At 41.4% G+C, this 16,481-nt stretch overlaps 1 protein-coding gene across 7 annotated transcripts in view; it reads right to left on the bottom strand.

Moving 5' to 3' along the window:
- The window catches only part of STXBP6 (syntaxin binding protein 6), a 288,123-nt gene that overhangs the window by 108,608 nt on the left and 163,034 nt on the right, over nt 1-16,481 (bottom strand). The window lies entirely within an intron of this gene.

The raw sequence follows: 16,481 nt of genomic DNA, 5'->3' as shown, positions 1-16,481 counted from the left end.
TTGCTGACGTGGCATCTCAAAGATTGCATTGCTGTGCCTTCCCCCAAACAGCACAGAGATGCCTTGACATCAGAGCCATCCTCCTGGCAAATTGATCTTCAACGCCCTGTCTGAAGATATGCATGTATTCAGTAAAGCATGCACTCTGCAATGCTTACTTTTAATACTCTCTATAAACCCTCCATTGTCATATTTTTGTCCCATGAGAGGTACACTCAAAATGAAATATTGAATTTGAAAGCTCCCTACTGTGACTTGATATGGTTTTGCCTTTGTGCCAAAAGTCACGTGAGAAACAAATATTTTTAAAGTTCTGCAGGGAAAAGACATAAGGAATCATGCTTTCCAAAGTGTCAGAAAATGCAATTCAAGAAACAGCCATCCTAGATATTCCAAGACTGACTTCACTGCTTTTCCTGTCAGGGATATGTTTTGGTCCAGCTATGGAAAAATCAAGTAGGAACAATGTATCCACTTGGAAGGAAAAAGTCTCAAGTTTTTATCCTGTTTGCTCCTGGTACAATAACACTTAATATAGTGTTCCTGAAAATCTAGAGGATGGGTTTCTGAGATGTTTGTTTTTTACTGTGATGCAAAAATATTGCTTAAAAAACCCACAACATTTTTAGAGGAACCAAGATGGCGGCGTAGGTAGACACACTGCGCCTCCTCGCACAACCAGAACTGACAGAGAATCGAACAGCAAGGGGGACCGACACCAAGGAAATAGAAAATAAACATTCATCCAGACTGGTAGGAGGGGCAGAGACGGGCACCGGGGTGGAGAGGACTCTCATGGCTGTGGCAGGACTGAGACTGGCGGAGTGTGGGACAAATGGCGCAGGCAGTCCGAGCACTAGCAGACCCTGCAGCCCCACATTTGCACAGATAAACCCAGAGGGCCGGACTCAGAGTGGCGGAGAGTGGGGCAGGCAGAGTGGCGGGTAGCACCCTGTGGCACCACATTTGCCCACAGATAAACCGGACGAACGGCGGGCAGTGAAGCAGACTGCGCAACCCAGGGCTCCAGCACGGGGGAAATAAAGCCTCAAACCTCTGATTGAAAGCGCCCCTGGGGGTTGGGGTGGCAGCAGGAGAGACTCCCAGCCTCACAGGAGAGGTTGTTGGAGAGACCCACAGGGGCCTAGAGTGTGCACAGGCCCACTTACTCGGGAACCAGCACCAGAGGGGCCCACTTTGATTGTGGGTATCGGAGTGAAAGATTGAAATCCGGAGGAGAGTGAGGCGGGCGCCATTGCTCCCTCTCGGCCCCTCCCCCACGTACAGTGTCACAGCCCAGGGACCAGCATTACCCCGCCCCAGTGAACACCTAAGGCTCCGCCCCTTAAAGTAACAGACACGCCAAGACAAACAAACAAACAAACAAACAAATGGCCCAAATGACAGAACACTTTAAAGCTCCAGAAAAAATACAACTAAGCGAGGAAGAGATAGCCAACATATTGGATGCACAGTTCAAAGCACTGGTTATCAATATGCTCACAGACTTGGTTGAATCTGTTCGAAAAAAAGATGAAAAAATGAAGCCTATGCTAAGAGAAACAAAGGAAAATGTACAGGGAACCAATAGTGATGAGAAGGAAACTGGGACTCAAATCAACGGTATGGACCAGAAGGAAGAAAGAAACATCCAACCAGAAAAGAATGAAGAAACAAGAACTTGGAAAAATGAGGAGAGGCTTAGGAACCTCCAGGACACCTTGAAACGTTCCAACATCCGAATTATAGGGGTGCCAGAAGGAGAAGAGGAAGAACAAAAAATTGAAAACTTATTTGAACAAATAATGGAGAACTTCCCCGATCTGGCAAAGGAAATAGATTTCCGGGAAGTCCAGGAAGCTTAGAGAGTCCCAAAGAAGCTGGACCCAAGGAGGAACACAACAAGGCACATCATCATTACATTACCCAAGATTAAACGCAGGACCTACATCCAAGATTACTGTATCCAGCAAAGCTATCATTTAGAATGGAAGGGAAGATAAAGTGCTTCTCAGATAAGGTCAAGTTAAAGAAGTTCATCATCACCAAGCCCTTATTATATGAAATGTTAAAGGGAGTTACCTAAGAAAAAGAAGATCAAAAATAGGAACAGTAAAAATGACAGCAAACTCACAGTTATTAATGACCACATATAAAAGAAAAACGAGAGCAAACTAGGCAAACAACTAGAACATGAGGGTTGTCAATAAGGGAGTGGGAGGGGGAGAGGGGGGTAAAGGTACAGAGAATAAGTAGCATAGATGATAGGTGGAAAATAGACAGGGGAGGGTAAAAATAGTGTAGGAAATGTAGAAGCCAAAGAACTTATAAGTATGACCCATGGACATGAACTATGGGGGGGGAATGTGGGAGGGAGGGGGGTGGGCAGGATGGAGTGGTTTGGGGGGGGGAATGGGACAACTGTAATAGCATAATCAATAAATATATTTTTTAAAAAAGAAAGAAAGATCCCCCCCACAACATATCTTTGAATTGAGAGGTTTTCTGAGCTGTTTCCTACCTCTCCCAGTTGCTGCTGAAAAAAGCATGTTTTCATACTCTGCTGAGGCTCTCCATCTCCAAAATAAGTGGCCTGAGCAGACAGCTGGCTTTCTGTACTGGAGATTTGGCATATCCGAAAGCCATAGGGCAAATTGCTAAGGCTGGGCAGGCTTACTATAGGAGAGGCACCTCAGTACCCTGAATGCCTGGGATGGATAGGCCTCAGAGACCATCATGCCTGGTCGCCGACCTTCACAGGGGTGAGGGTTAAAAACCAGGGACCAGAGAACACAGGACTTGCCCACCTGATTCTCCTAGTTTCTCTACTAGAAAGAGCAGTTTAGCCTCCGATATTAGCTCAAGGTTTGCCTTTGCCCTGACATCCTTTCTATTCATTCAGTTTAGTCCAAACTGATCTTCTCTACCTATCTTTGACCTCTAGGTATTTTTAGATTGAAAGGGTCCTGTATCTATGAGTCTGTTTCTGTTCTGATTTTTAATTTATTTTGTGTTTTAGATTTAATGGGAATAGATATGTATTTATTGTCATTTTATTGCTCATATATTTAATCTTCTTTCTTCTTCTTAAAGAAGACCCAGATGGGAGAGGGGCCGAGGAGATGGTGAAAAAGGTGAGGGGATTAAGTACAAATTGGTAGTTACAGAACAGTCATGGGGATGTAAAGTAGATAGCAGGGAATAATGTTCTATCAATAATCAATAATGTTCTACTGTGTATGGTGTCAGACAGATGTGAGATTTATCAGGATGGTCACTACTTAGTAAGTTATATAATGTCTAATTTTGGGGGTGCAGACACTTAAAAAGCACTGGCTATGTGAATCCCCTCTATGATACCCATGTCACTTGAATTTAGTGACAGGAAATTTACTACCTCTTATGCAAGGATGTCCATTCATTCCATGTACAGAAATATATGAACACAGTTCTCAAGCCTCAGAAAATAAATCTGGCCTGCCTTTCATTTACTATCCTTAGACATTTGAACTTAGTCTTCCCGAATTTGCTCTCATGCAGCGTAAATGTGCCTGGGTGCTTCCTCTATGATCACACATTGCCTTGTCTATTACTCATTAGCTCTGAACTCTGACCTTCCTCAGCCTAAACTAGGACAGTCTGACACACTTTTTGTATATAACTTGATAAATATTATACTTGTGCCAATGGATTAGACTTCATAACAGAGAAGGGAAGCATTAGCCATTTGGATAATTTACTCTTTGATACAATCCTCAGTTGGTACGAGTGTTTGAAATATAGCATAGTGGTTAAAAGACACTTTGCTTTGGAGTCAAACAGATCCAGCTTCAAGTCCCTGACTTGCCATTTCTTACCTGTATGATTTTGGCTAAGATATTTAATTTATGAAATAGGAATGATAATAATAACTATGAATTCAAGTTGTTATAAGAATCATAAATAAGATAATGCATTTTAATGACCTTTAGTACAGGGCCTGACATATATTAAATACTCAGTAAATGTTGCTTAACATAATAATCATTTATGGGTTTTGATTTCTAGATCTCATCAACAATTCAAATTAGAGGTTCTTGATAATTTAATCTTGGTTGTATTAATTGCCCTGTCAAACATCAACAATTCAGTTCACCTGCAATTTGGTATTTAACTTTAAATATTTATGCTTTGTCTAGCATTTCAAGCAGACTGCACTTACATCTGATTTGCTGAGTAAGACTACCACAAATCTATATCATATCATTCTTGTACCACATACATCTTAGCTAACTCAGAGTTTCAAAAAATTACCAACAAAACAACTGAGAAGGACTTGTTTCAGGTCATATAACTGGTTAGTAGATAAATCTTATTAAAATTCAAGTTCCAACTCCTAGTCAAAAATATCTTGACATTTCTTGAATCCAAATGAGTTCTGAAGCTGTACTGTCTCATCCCTGAACCATCACCATAGAGGTGGCCAAATACATACAGCGAAAATATGAAACAACCTTAAGCCATGTTCCCAAACAACTTACGTGGCTGACACAAAAGAATTTCATCTAGTTTCTGTCCCACCCTAAGTGATGTCAGGGCTCAGAGCATAAAACGCACACTGGCAGAAATCGTTTTTCACTTCCACAAATTTATGAGCTCTTGACATTCAAGGCCTCAGTGAAAAACCCTGTGTACTGTTATGCTAAATATATCCTTTCTCTACTCTTTGGTGTTTGCTTCATTACAGGGTTTGTTGTTTTTTTTAAGTGTACCTTTCGTTAAAAGATAAAGTCATGTATCCATCCTGATTTTTTCCCTCAAAATCAGAAAAATGCTGAACCTGTTAATTTATTATCAACAGAAACTAAGGAATTCCAAACAAAGACCAAACATTATATTTAGGATACCTTGCCACTATTAAATTTACTGTCCATGGTTCAATTCTAATCTCTTTCTGCAGCAAAAATGAAAAGGTTTACGTTTAGAGGAAATCACTGCCCTTGTCTGAATTAGCCCTCCCTCCTAAAATCTATATTTGGATTCAACAGTCAGTGGTCCGAAACATTAATGGGCTTTCCACTGAGCCATTACCCTTTTTCTCTTTTTTATTTTGCAAACAGGGCTTATTAAATCTTTGCTGTAGGCACCAGGGATGAAGAACAGTGAGAATGTGCTGATGTGAAAGGTTTCACTGAACTCCAGCAAATCATTTCTGATTTGCCACAACTCCCCAGCAGTAAATGCCAAAAAAGCATGCTGTCTGGATGGAAAATATAAATTCCCATCACATAAAACACTAAAAGAAAACCAAAACACCCACTCCTCTCCCCACTCCTCTCCTCCAGGGGTTTAAGGCAGAGATGCTGATTGCAGATGCTTCCCATTAAGTTATTTTCAAATCACTGTAAAGGATGAATCTTTGGTACAAAGTACAGCTTGAAGCAAGTCCTACTAGCAGTAAAGAAAGAAATCTGTATATTTTAGGGCACACAGCATTTCTTTATTTTAGCTATTCTCCATTCTAGTTTAAGCTTAGAACATGGGAAGCAAAACCAATACCCTTCTCTTTCTCACCAGTCATAGAAAAGTTAACTGACTCCCAGGTCACAATCATGAATCTGAACATACACCTTTACTTGTAGTCTCTCTTTAACCTGACTAAAATGACAAGGATCTTTGTTTTAAAGGCATAAACCCACAAAGACAGAGAAAATGGAAGAGAACACACATTGACAAAACTTTGCAAACTAGAGAGTAAATGGAAAGCTCCTTAATGACCCAGAGAGGCCCCCCCACAGCTGAAACCTACCCTGGCAGTGGGGAAATGCTAAAAAACAACTCAATTTACAGTAGAGAACCTCTCAAAACCTAAGGATTTTAAGGCATCAGCTACCTTTGCAACAGGGCTGAAGTAGAGCCAAAATGGAGGAATGGTTGAAAGTCTGTTCCAGAAGAATTCAAATGCCCCATCCCTTCTCTGCTCTTATACAGGGTGCCTGAGTTTCCCAACCCTGTCAGTACCAGGCACCATTCAGGGTGGTGGAATATACTAAAAACAGCTGCTGTTGCTTTTTTCTTCAGAGAGAACATTCACATATTTATGTGCTTGGTATGTGACCCCCACTTCTGTTTTCATACTCAACTCCCAGGACGCTGGCAGCCAGCCCTTATTTTACTGATAGAAGATTGGAAAACCCTTCTTTGGGGAACCTAACCTGGACAAGAAGAAAGCCACAGAGATGCTGACATCTGGAGTTCCCCTAATGAAACAGCATAGCCAGACCACCTCACAAGGAAGCCCCAGGCTTCCCAATCACATGCTCAGGGCTCTCATTGGCTTGTAAGACCCCACCCTCAAATGAGTGGTCAGCCCAGGGCCACAGAGCAGTGTCTTGAGAATGAAATTAAGAGACTCAGACAGTCAAAAGCAACTCAGAGGAAGCTATAGGACTGTGCCAGAAGAAGAAAGCTTAAAAAAAAAACTACCTTTAGTAATACCCTCAGAAAACTAACAATTGTATCTATTGATAAAATAAGAACAGGATACTATAAGATAAACCCATTAAGTGAAGGAAAAGTATACTTAGATATTACATGTGCCCGTATATATGAATTTAAAAATCTCAATTATAGAGTTAAAAAGTAAAGTTGAGAAAATCTACTCCCCTCTCCCCCCCCCCCCCAAAAAAAAATTGGAAGACAGAAAAAAATACAAAGACATTAGAGGAACAAATCCAAGAGTATCATTCTGATCAGGGTCCTTTGCAGGGAACAAAATTCATGCTAGTTAGTTTTAGTGGAAATTATTTCTTACGACATGTTAAATGACACAATCACTGGAAAGACTAAAGAAACAGATTTGGGGCAGAACTTCCACTACAACTGCCAAACTGTACCAGAGAACTAAGCCACAAAGGGAGCTTCTACCAGTTCTAACATTGGGAGACCTCCTCCTGTAGTGCCAAACTGCCACATACAGCTGCCAAATCCAGAAGCATGTTATTACTGCCAAGATCATGGAGTCACAGCTATTGCTACTGTCTCAAAGCCAGCTGTACCTGCCACCATCCATTGGAGCAAAATGGGTGGCGAGCAGCCTGCTTCTTGACCCTCACAGAGCCAGTGACCAAACACTAGAGTGTCTGCTAATGTTGTCACAAGGTAAAACGCCTCAGTGCCCATGCTTGCCAACAAAGGAAGACGGAGAGACAATCTACATTGCATCAAGAACACTGGTTTGCAAAGAGTCTGAGAAATACAGTATTGAACATTTCAGCCTCTGTATACCCAAAAGTAAACTAGAAGGAAGTTGGAATGTGAGATAATTACCTTATCTATTATAAGGTTATCAACATTTGAATAAAAAGTTTCATTAAGGAAGGTAAAAACATGGGGTTGGGTAGAAGAGAGGTCATGTAAGAAGTAATTCAAGAAAATTTGAAGGAAATAAATTTCAACACTGAGTCCAAGCACAATAGATGAAAACATACCACACACAGATAGATTACTGTGAAATTTCAGAACACCGGCATAAAATAAACATCACACAGAAAAGATCAGGAATTAGAATTCTTTTGGATTTCTCAACAGCAATATTGGAAGCCAGAATGCAGTGAGGCTACACTTCCAAAATTTTAAAGGAAAATCATTCCAATGTGGAATTCTGTACCCAGCCAGCCTATATCAATCCCCAGGGTAGAATTACAACATTTGCAGGCAGGTGAGTTGTTCATGCCTAGTGTTCTGTTCTCACACTGGGCTCTATTTTGGCCTCCTCCTGGGACTTCACCATACCTCTCTCCTGTGTTGAATCCCTGTTTCCAGTATCTCATGTTTTATTCCTGCTCAGTCCATTATAGCCTTGTTCTCAAGGAGTTTCCTAAGGAAGGGCTCACAAGATCTGTGCGCAGACACACCTTTGGGCAGTGTGTTGGAGGTCCAAATAAAGCTTTAAAACAAGTCAAGAGAAGAGGCTGCCTCCACCAATGATGGAGTTCTTCTATGGCTTTATGGAAATTTCATTCTCAGACAAAAAAAAATCTCAATTCAAAAAGAAAGAATTGGGTAATCAGTTGGGAACCTGAGTTCATCCCTCACAGTGCTGCTCCCTCTGAAGCATAAATGGGGCTAGCCATACTTGAATATCCTGTTTATACCCTGATGTTAGCCAATGTGTCAAAAACAAAGAAAATGGTACTCATCTTAGCAAATGATCATAATCTCATTTCACACTAAAACCTCATCATTAATTTATTCCTCTTCCCCACTGTAAAGAAAGAAAAATGTCAGGAGATCCACTAGGAAGTTTACTTAGAATTCTTTTGAAAACTATAATGTAGCTCATTTAACTAAATAGATGAAACCTGGTACTTTTCACCCAACACAGCCTTGAGGGCACCCATATCTCCCTGATAACTTGGAAAAGTTATGTGGAAAAATATTTAGGTAAAACTGATTTGCTCAATGTAAATGGAAAATCTCCATACCAAACTTAAAATTCTATGAAGTTAGATTATTTGACTACATTCCCCTCCACCACACACAAACACACACACACAGTCTTCATGTTCTATGGAGTAGTGCCTACTTAGCTCACCCATGTGTTCACAGTGTCTAACACAATGCAGGTAGCCAAAGACTACTTCATGCGTAAGTGAGTTAATAAAAAAGAAGGAAAGTGGTGTGCAGATAGAAAGGCAAAGAAAACGAGGTGTGAAGGAGGGAGGAGAGACAGGACAATGGAAGCAAGGAGAACGAAAGAGAATTTGTAGGTATAATTCCCAAGTTTAAGTAGAAGTATTTACTTTTAACTCCTATCTATCTATCTATCTATCTATCTATCTATCTATCTATCTATCTATCATCGATCATGTTTTAGAAATTTCAAAGTTTGCTAGGGGACTTAGAAAATGAGCCAAATGTTTCTATACTCTTCTAACAAAAACCTAGAGCTGCATTTGCAGAAGGACATCATGATTCTCTGTCAACCCAGAATCCCCTTGCATTGGGTCTCTCCCTTCAGAAGAATCATTCAAGGGCAGGGGCCCTTCCCTCTCTATGTTGTCTTCTGTGAGCATTTAGAGCAGACCGCCTGCCCAGGTGTGTGACCCTGGTACTTGTGCCCGGGTGTCACACTGACAGCGCTTGAGTCAAAATCCTCTGGGCTCCCACACTGGCTCCATCTGGCACATGGACTGCAGGGCTGCTAAGCCATGGCAGGCCACCGAGGAGAATATCAAATGTGAGGCATGCTGCCAAGAAGTCACCAAGCAGGGGCTCAGAGAGAACTGGGAGGAAGCCGAGTGGACCCTGCACATTCTTAATGATCAATTACTGTAAATAGAACTCCCACAGTCCTGAACAGGGAAGAAAATGAGCCTTGTTTCTCTCATTAGGCCACTCTGAAGAGCTCTTCAGGGAGCCGTTCAGTGAGGAGAGTCCAAGAATGGTACTCTCAGCAGCCAGGCTGCAAGGGGCATTGTGCTCTTAGCCCTCCAGATTACAGTGAGGTATAGCCGGCCACTTGGATGTCCAGAGAAGGTCACCGTTCTAAAATTTTAAATCTTTATCCAATGACAGAAATGTTAACAGAGAGCAAACAGAATCTGGCCTTTCATATGATTACAACTCTAACCATTAAAAAAACAACAACAACAACAGCTAACACTGAGAGACCCTAGTACGTGTGAGGTCCTATTCTAAGTGTTCTGCCTGTATTAACATTTAATCTTCACCAAGAACCTAAAGAATTTACCACCTTAAACTCACTTTACAGATGGAGTAATGAAGGTACACAGAGGTTAAGGGAGGTGCCCAAGGTCACATAGTTAGAAGGTTGCAGGACTGAGATTAGCACTTGGGGTGAGGAGGGATACTTGATGTCAGTTACTTCATTCTGCTGTGTTCAAATGGGAATAAAATAGATGCCCTCCTCCATTAGCATTTCCAAGGAATTCCAAAGCTAGAGAATAGACTTCCTTAGTAACATTCAAGTTTAAGATCACACATCTCAGAACATTTAAGGAAGAGCTAGCTTTACAGTAAAAACTGGGTTCCAACTTCAGTCCAGTCATTTCTCTTTTGGGCAAGGCACATTTTACAAAAATACTGTAAAACATAAACTAGTCATAAAATATAAATAAGAATAAAAATCACAGCCAAGGACCATAAGAATATGCAACAGTAAAAGCAGTGTGGGACCGGATTCAGTCATGTCAGAGAATTTGGTCCTTGTTTCAGAAATTAACTAAGACTATTATAATTGAGTTTGCATTTGATCAATAAAAACATTCTCCTAAATGGAAAAGGATAGAAAAGACAAAAATTGCCATATTTTTAGGACTATATGACACACCGGACCATAAGACACACTTAGGTTTTAGAGGAAGAAAATAGGAAAAAAAGTTTTGAAGCAAAAAATGTGGTCCTGCTCCTGCCTCCTGTGACCCCTCTCCACCGCTGCCCCTGCCCCCCAGTGAGCCAGGTAAGCTACATTTGGACTATAAGACACACCCCAATTTTCCTACCAAATTTGGGGGGGAAAGTGCATCTTATAGTCCGAAAAATATGGTAATTTGGAAAGTATCAGGGTTTTATAAGAGAGTAGATTCAGTTCTGAAACAAACCAATGTAAAATGGCCAGGCTTTGGTAACTGACTTAAATGTAAAAGGTCCAAAAATTAAAAGACCAAGTCCAATTCTAAAGTTTCTCGTTCAGGGAAAGTGACACACAGAGAGGGTGATATAGCCAGTGATTCCAGGGAGGGAGGTGGGGAGGTGGGAGGTGCCATGTGGCTCCTGGATTCAGGTCAGGTAGAAATACTTGACAGACAGCCAGGCAGAGTGCAGTGGGCAGAGCACCAGAGACAGTCCAGTGAGCTGCGGGAGAGCCAGGAGAGGCGCATCTCCCAGGGACAGGAAAGGTAATTCTGGTTAGAAGAACTCTGAATAGATACCATATCACCAAAGTTGCAGGACCACTGCATTCTCTTTTGACTATATTTATAGTTTGAAAGTTGGCTTTGCTCACACATGTGTGCTTTATGGGAACTTATATCTCACAGCTCTGCTCATGCCTGAATAACTTCCCTTCAGGCAAGTGAGGCAGGGACACACACCCCTCTCTCCCCAGCTTAAGGAACCTTGCATTGCACTACAGTGTGGTAGCTCACAAGCAGAGGAAAGGCTGGTGTTGAATGTGGCTTCCTGCTTGCACAAATTACTTGAAACTTTAAAGTTTTCCATTTGAACTCTTTTCTTTATTTCTCTTTCTTTTTTTATTTCAGGAAAATTTCTCCAACTCCTTCCATGCCATACCCCAGTAGCTTTATGATACTTGCCTTGAATCTGCCTGGCTATTTTTCTCTACCTTTCAGTATTCATCTGACCTCTAACATAAGATTCCAAATAAATAATGCCAAGTCAATATCTATTTTCATCTCAATCGCCAACTATGGTCAATGTGATAAGCACCTAAAGGTTTCTAAGAAATGCCTTCCTCACTGAAATCGATCTAAATTATAGTTGGTCAAAATAGTGGCATTTGCCAATATCAACACCACAGGAGCAAGGTACAAAGCATGAGTGTCCAGGTTCTTTCATTCTGAAATGACCATTTGATTAACTGCAGCCATGAAACTGGTTAAAAGTCTCAGGGAATTTCTACATTATGCTATTTACCCCTCTCCATCTGTCCCATTATGGAAGTGATTTAAATGTAATGTACCCTGTGCCCGCATTTCAGCTAGAGCTCCCCTTCGTCCACTCTGACTTCAACTATATATAGGCATAGGCTTACTGTCATTCATGCCCAATGAAAGCAGAAGGCTCTAGGAATTGCACTTCATGTCTCTTAACAGCTGCAGTAGCACCCAGGCACCCCCTGTGTTCTTGGGTTGGGCAAGCTGTCCATATGACAAATGATGCCTAGCAGAGGTCCAGATACACATGCAATTGGAGTTATACTCATTCAACATAACATACTCAAAGATACAATTGAAAAAGTGAATTCTCTCAAGTTTTGATTATAATAGTAAGGGAGGACACTGAGAACTTCAAACATGGCAGCTGGGGCAGTTACAGAGCTGGGCTCTGGAGTTAGCTTACTTGGGCTGATGTTACTGACCCATCCTCACTAGTTGAGTTACTGTGCATAGGCTTCTGAACCTCTCTGGGCATGTGGGTCCTCACTAGTAAATGAGGCAATAATTACATTTCCTCTTAGAGCTGTCCTGAGGATTAAATGAGCACACAGAGCTCATGAAACATTAACTACATTAAGCATTATGTTCATCAACATCATTCTTGTTAGAAACCAAGAGAAGGGTGTGGACTATCTTTGGTAGGACTGAGGCATGGGCTACAGCTAGGCTCTCTCCAACCTCAGAAATCTAAATGCAGAATAAGCAGCAACACTTCTGAAATGAATGCCTTGGGCACAGGATGTCACAGATAAATTCTTCGGCCCTTTAAGTTAACAATTTGGTATTCTCAGGACATTCACTAATCTGTCAGCCTGCTGGCACTGGGCTGACTCTGCACTGGCCATGGCCACTTCCCACACTTTCATATTACACAAGGCATAATGACTCAAGTTTTGCTTTCTTAAGAAACCTTTTATATTTTGTTACTGGAGACTGTCCCAAATCACCATCATCTGTAAGGCATCACTTTTATGTGGACTGATAGTAAAGCCACACAATTCAGTTTTAGGTTCTGATTCTGGGGTCCTATGGCAGTTTTTTGATTCAAGGACAGAACTGGTCATCAAGACTTTCACATAGTCAAGGAAATGAAAAAGAGTTTGAACAATTAGAGGCTTGTTAATAGGCAGTTACCTGGTCCCACTTAAATCTATTGAAAAAGAATCTTCTAGGGGAACCCAGGTGGAACTGAGGAATCTGTGTTGTAACAGCAGCATTTCATGAGAACCACTGCTCTAGGGGTTCATATTCAGCAGAGGATCCACACATACAAACTATCCTAGCAGCAAGCAGTCTTTGATAAGGGCCATAACAAAGATACAGAGTACAGAGGCTGAACAAAAAAAAGAGATTCAATCGAAACAGGTAAATCTAGGAGAGTCTCCTGGAGGAGGAACTCGGAAGGCAGGTAGGATTGAGAGCAGAAAAATGGCTGGGCTAGGAACCAGGAGCAAGTGGACACAAGAGTGTCACTGGTAGAGGAACCAATATGCTGGAGCAGTTTCACATGGCTGGAGCCCAAGTAAGAGGCTTGTGGGGAGGGGGCTGCTGCACTAGGAAAAGGAGACGTGGCAATAAAGCCGAATGAAATACAGGACAGAAGGTCTTTAATGCCAGGTGGAGTCCGGGTTCTAGGGTCCCTTTCCCATGAACTGTTTGGGAAGTTGTTCAGAGAGGTCACAATCAGACCTGAGCTTTTGAGAAGGTGAGTCTGGTAAGGTGAATTAGAAAGGGTTACTCAGTTCCACAGTCCCTTATCTATTTTCCAAAATCCAAAAAGCTACAAAAACAAAAGGATTTTTTTTTAATCCTCACTCCAGGACATGCTTACTGACTTTAGCGACAGGGCAAGGGAGAGAAAAAGAGGGGGAGAGAAACATTGATATGAGAGTTACCTCTTGTATGTGCCCCAACTGGGGACTGAACCTCCAACCTAGGCATGTGCCCTGAGTGAGAATCAAAAGGACACTCCAACCAACTGAGCCACACCAGCCAGGGTCAAAAAAGATTTTTAATATTTAATTTAGTGGCAAAACCTGCCATGAATGAAGTGAATTACTGATAGTTATCATTTATCCAACTGACTATGAACTGCCATGCACTCTGCGGCAAAAATATGAATGTGTTTGATTAGGGGTACTGTCTCAGGCCCCATTTGGGGATGTTACAAAACTTTGTCCACATATAATATAATACTTCTGAACTCAGAAAACTTCTAAATTTCAAAAACACTTCTGGGACTAAGGTTTGGTAAGGCATTGCAGACTGTATGTAACAAACAATGGGAGAAGTTCAGCAGCCTTAATGCTTTAAGAGACCAAGAAAACACTTTTAAGAGGTAATATAAAAGTGTGGGTAATCAACATCGTCTTTTCCAGTGGCCAGTTACTGAGGAACACTTAATTGCTGTGAATTTTGTCTAAAATGAAAGGTGCCTGCATGCTCAAACTCCTAGAAAAACCAGAGGAACACAGAGCATAATATTTACCAAACCTCTACACACGAAGAACTTCTAGGCTTAGAAACTATGGGAGAAATGACAATGGAAATGGTCTATAGCTGTAACTAAACACTCTCGTTTATGTTTTTGAAAGATTTCTAAAGATCATAACCAAAACAAGAGGCAAAAAATTACTAGGGAAAATATTCTTAGCAAATATTTCACATAGACACTATATTCTTTTCTCTACAAAGAACTCACACAAATCAGTGAGAAAAATACCAAGACTCCTAAAAATTAGGTTAAGGACATGAACATATATTTGCTAAAGTAACAAATACCTTTAGTTAAGCAAATCCACACCACCCAAAGTAAGACAGAAACATGGTAGTACCATAGTTGCTGACAAATTGGCACAGATTAGAAAAATGATCTCAATGCTGGTGAAATATTATAAAATGTACATCCTGATATATGACTAGTAGCAACAATGTTGGAAAGTTACTTGGCAAATTCAAGTTTTTAAAAATATTCATATCCCTTGATCTAGTAAAATCTACCTTTTGAAATCTACCCTAAAGGAATAATGAATCCTGTGAACTTAAGCTTGAACATTAATATTTATTGCACAATTATTTTACTTTTAACATTTGTTATTCAATTACAGTTGTCTGCCTTTTATCCCATTCCCTCCACCCCACTCCAGCTGAACCCACCTCCCTCCCCCACCTCCACCTTCCCCCTTGATTTTGTCCATGTCTCCTTTCTAGTAGTTCCTGTAATCCTCTCTCCCCTCCCCACGCCCCTCTGGTTATTGTTAGATTGCTCTAACTTCAATGTCTCTGGTTATATTTTGTCTGCTCTTTTCTTTTGTTGATTATGTTCCAGTTAAAGGTGAGATCATATGGCATTTGTCCCTCACTGCCTGACTTATCTCACTTAGCATAATGCTCTCCAGTTTCATCCATGCTGTTGCAAAGGGTATAAGCTCCTTCTTTCTCTCTGCTGTATAGAATTCCATTGTGTAAATGTACCATAGTTCTTTGATCCACTCATTAGCTGATGGGCACCTAGGTTGCTTTGAGTACTTGGCTATTGTAGATTGTGCTGCTATGAACACTGGGGTGCATAGGTTCTTTTGGACTGGTGTTTCAGGGTTCTTAGGGTATAATCCCAGCAGCAGAATTGCTGGGTCAAAGGGCAGTTCCACTTTTAGTTTTCTGAGGAAAGTCCATACTGTTTTCAATAGTGGCCTCACCAGTCTGCATTCCCACCAACAGTGCACTAGGGTTCCCTTTTCTCCACATCCTCTCCAACATTTGTTTGTGGATTTGTTTATGTTGGCCACTCTAACTGGTGTAAGGTGGTACCTCATTGTGGTTTTAATTTGCATCTCTCCGATGGCTAGTGATGCTGAGCATCTTTTCATATGTCTCTGGGCCCTCTGTATGTCTTCCTTGGAGAAGTGTCTGTTCAAGTCCTTTGCCCATGTTTTTTTTCAATTTTTATTGTTATTCAATTACAGTTGTATGCCTTTTCTCTCCTTCCCTCCCCCCCACCCCAGCTGAACCCACCTCCCTCCCCCATCCCCACCATCCCCCCCGATTTTGTCCATGTGTCCTTCATAATAGTTCCTGCAATCCCCTCTTCCCACTGTCCCCACCCCACTCCCCCCTGGCCACTGCTAGACTGTTCCCAGCCTCAATGTCTCTGGCTGTATTTTGTTTGCTTTTTTATCTGTTGATTATGTTCCACTTAAAGGTGAGATCATATGGTATTTGTCTAGCACCGCCTAGCTTATTTCACTTAGCATAATGCTCTCCAGTTTCATCCATGCTGTTGCAAAGGGTATAAGCTCCTTCTTTCTCTCTGCTGCATAGAATTCCATTGTGTAAATATACCATAGTTTTGGATACACTCGTTTGCTGATGGGCACTTAGGTTGCTTCCAGTACTTGGCTATTGTAAATTGTGCTGCTATGAACATTGGGGTGCACAGGTTCTTTAGGATTGGTGTTTCAGGGTTCTTAGGGTATAATCCCAGCAGTGGAATTGCTGGGTCAAAGGGCACTTCCATTTTTAGTTTTCTGAGGAAATTCCATACTTTTTTCCACAGTGGCCTCACCAGTCTGCATTCCCACCAACAGTGCACTAGGGTTCCCTTTTCTCCACATCCTCTCCAACATTTGTTTGTGGATTTGTTTATGCTGGCCACACTGACTGGTGTGAGAGGGTACCTCATTGTGGTTTCAATTTGCATCTCTCTGATGGCTAGTGAGGCTGAGCATCTTTTCATATGTCTCTGGGCCCTCTGTATGTCTTCCTTGGAGAAGTATCTGTTCAAGTCCTTTGCCCATTTTT

The sequence above is a fragment of the Desmodus rotundus genome, chromosome 7 (assembly GCF_022682495.2).
Source record: "Desmodus rotundus isolate HL8 chromosome 7, HLdesRot8A.1, whole genome shotgun sequence".
In the NCBI taxonomy this organism is placed as follows: domain Eukaryota; kingdom Metazoa; phylum Chordata; class Mammalia; order Chiroptera; family Phyllostomidae; genus Desmodus; species Desmodus rotundus.
This window is presented reverse-complemented; position numbering and strand designations above follow the sequence as displayed.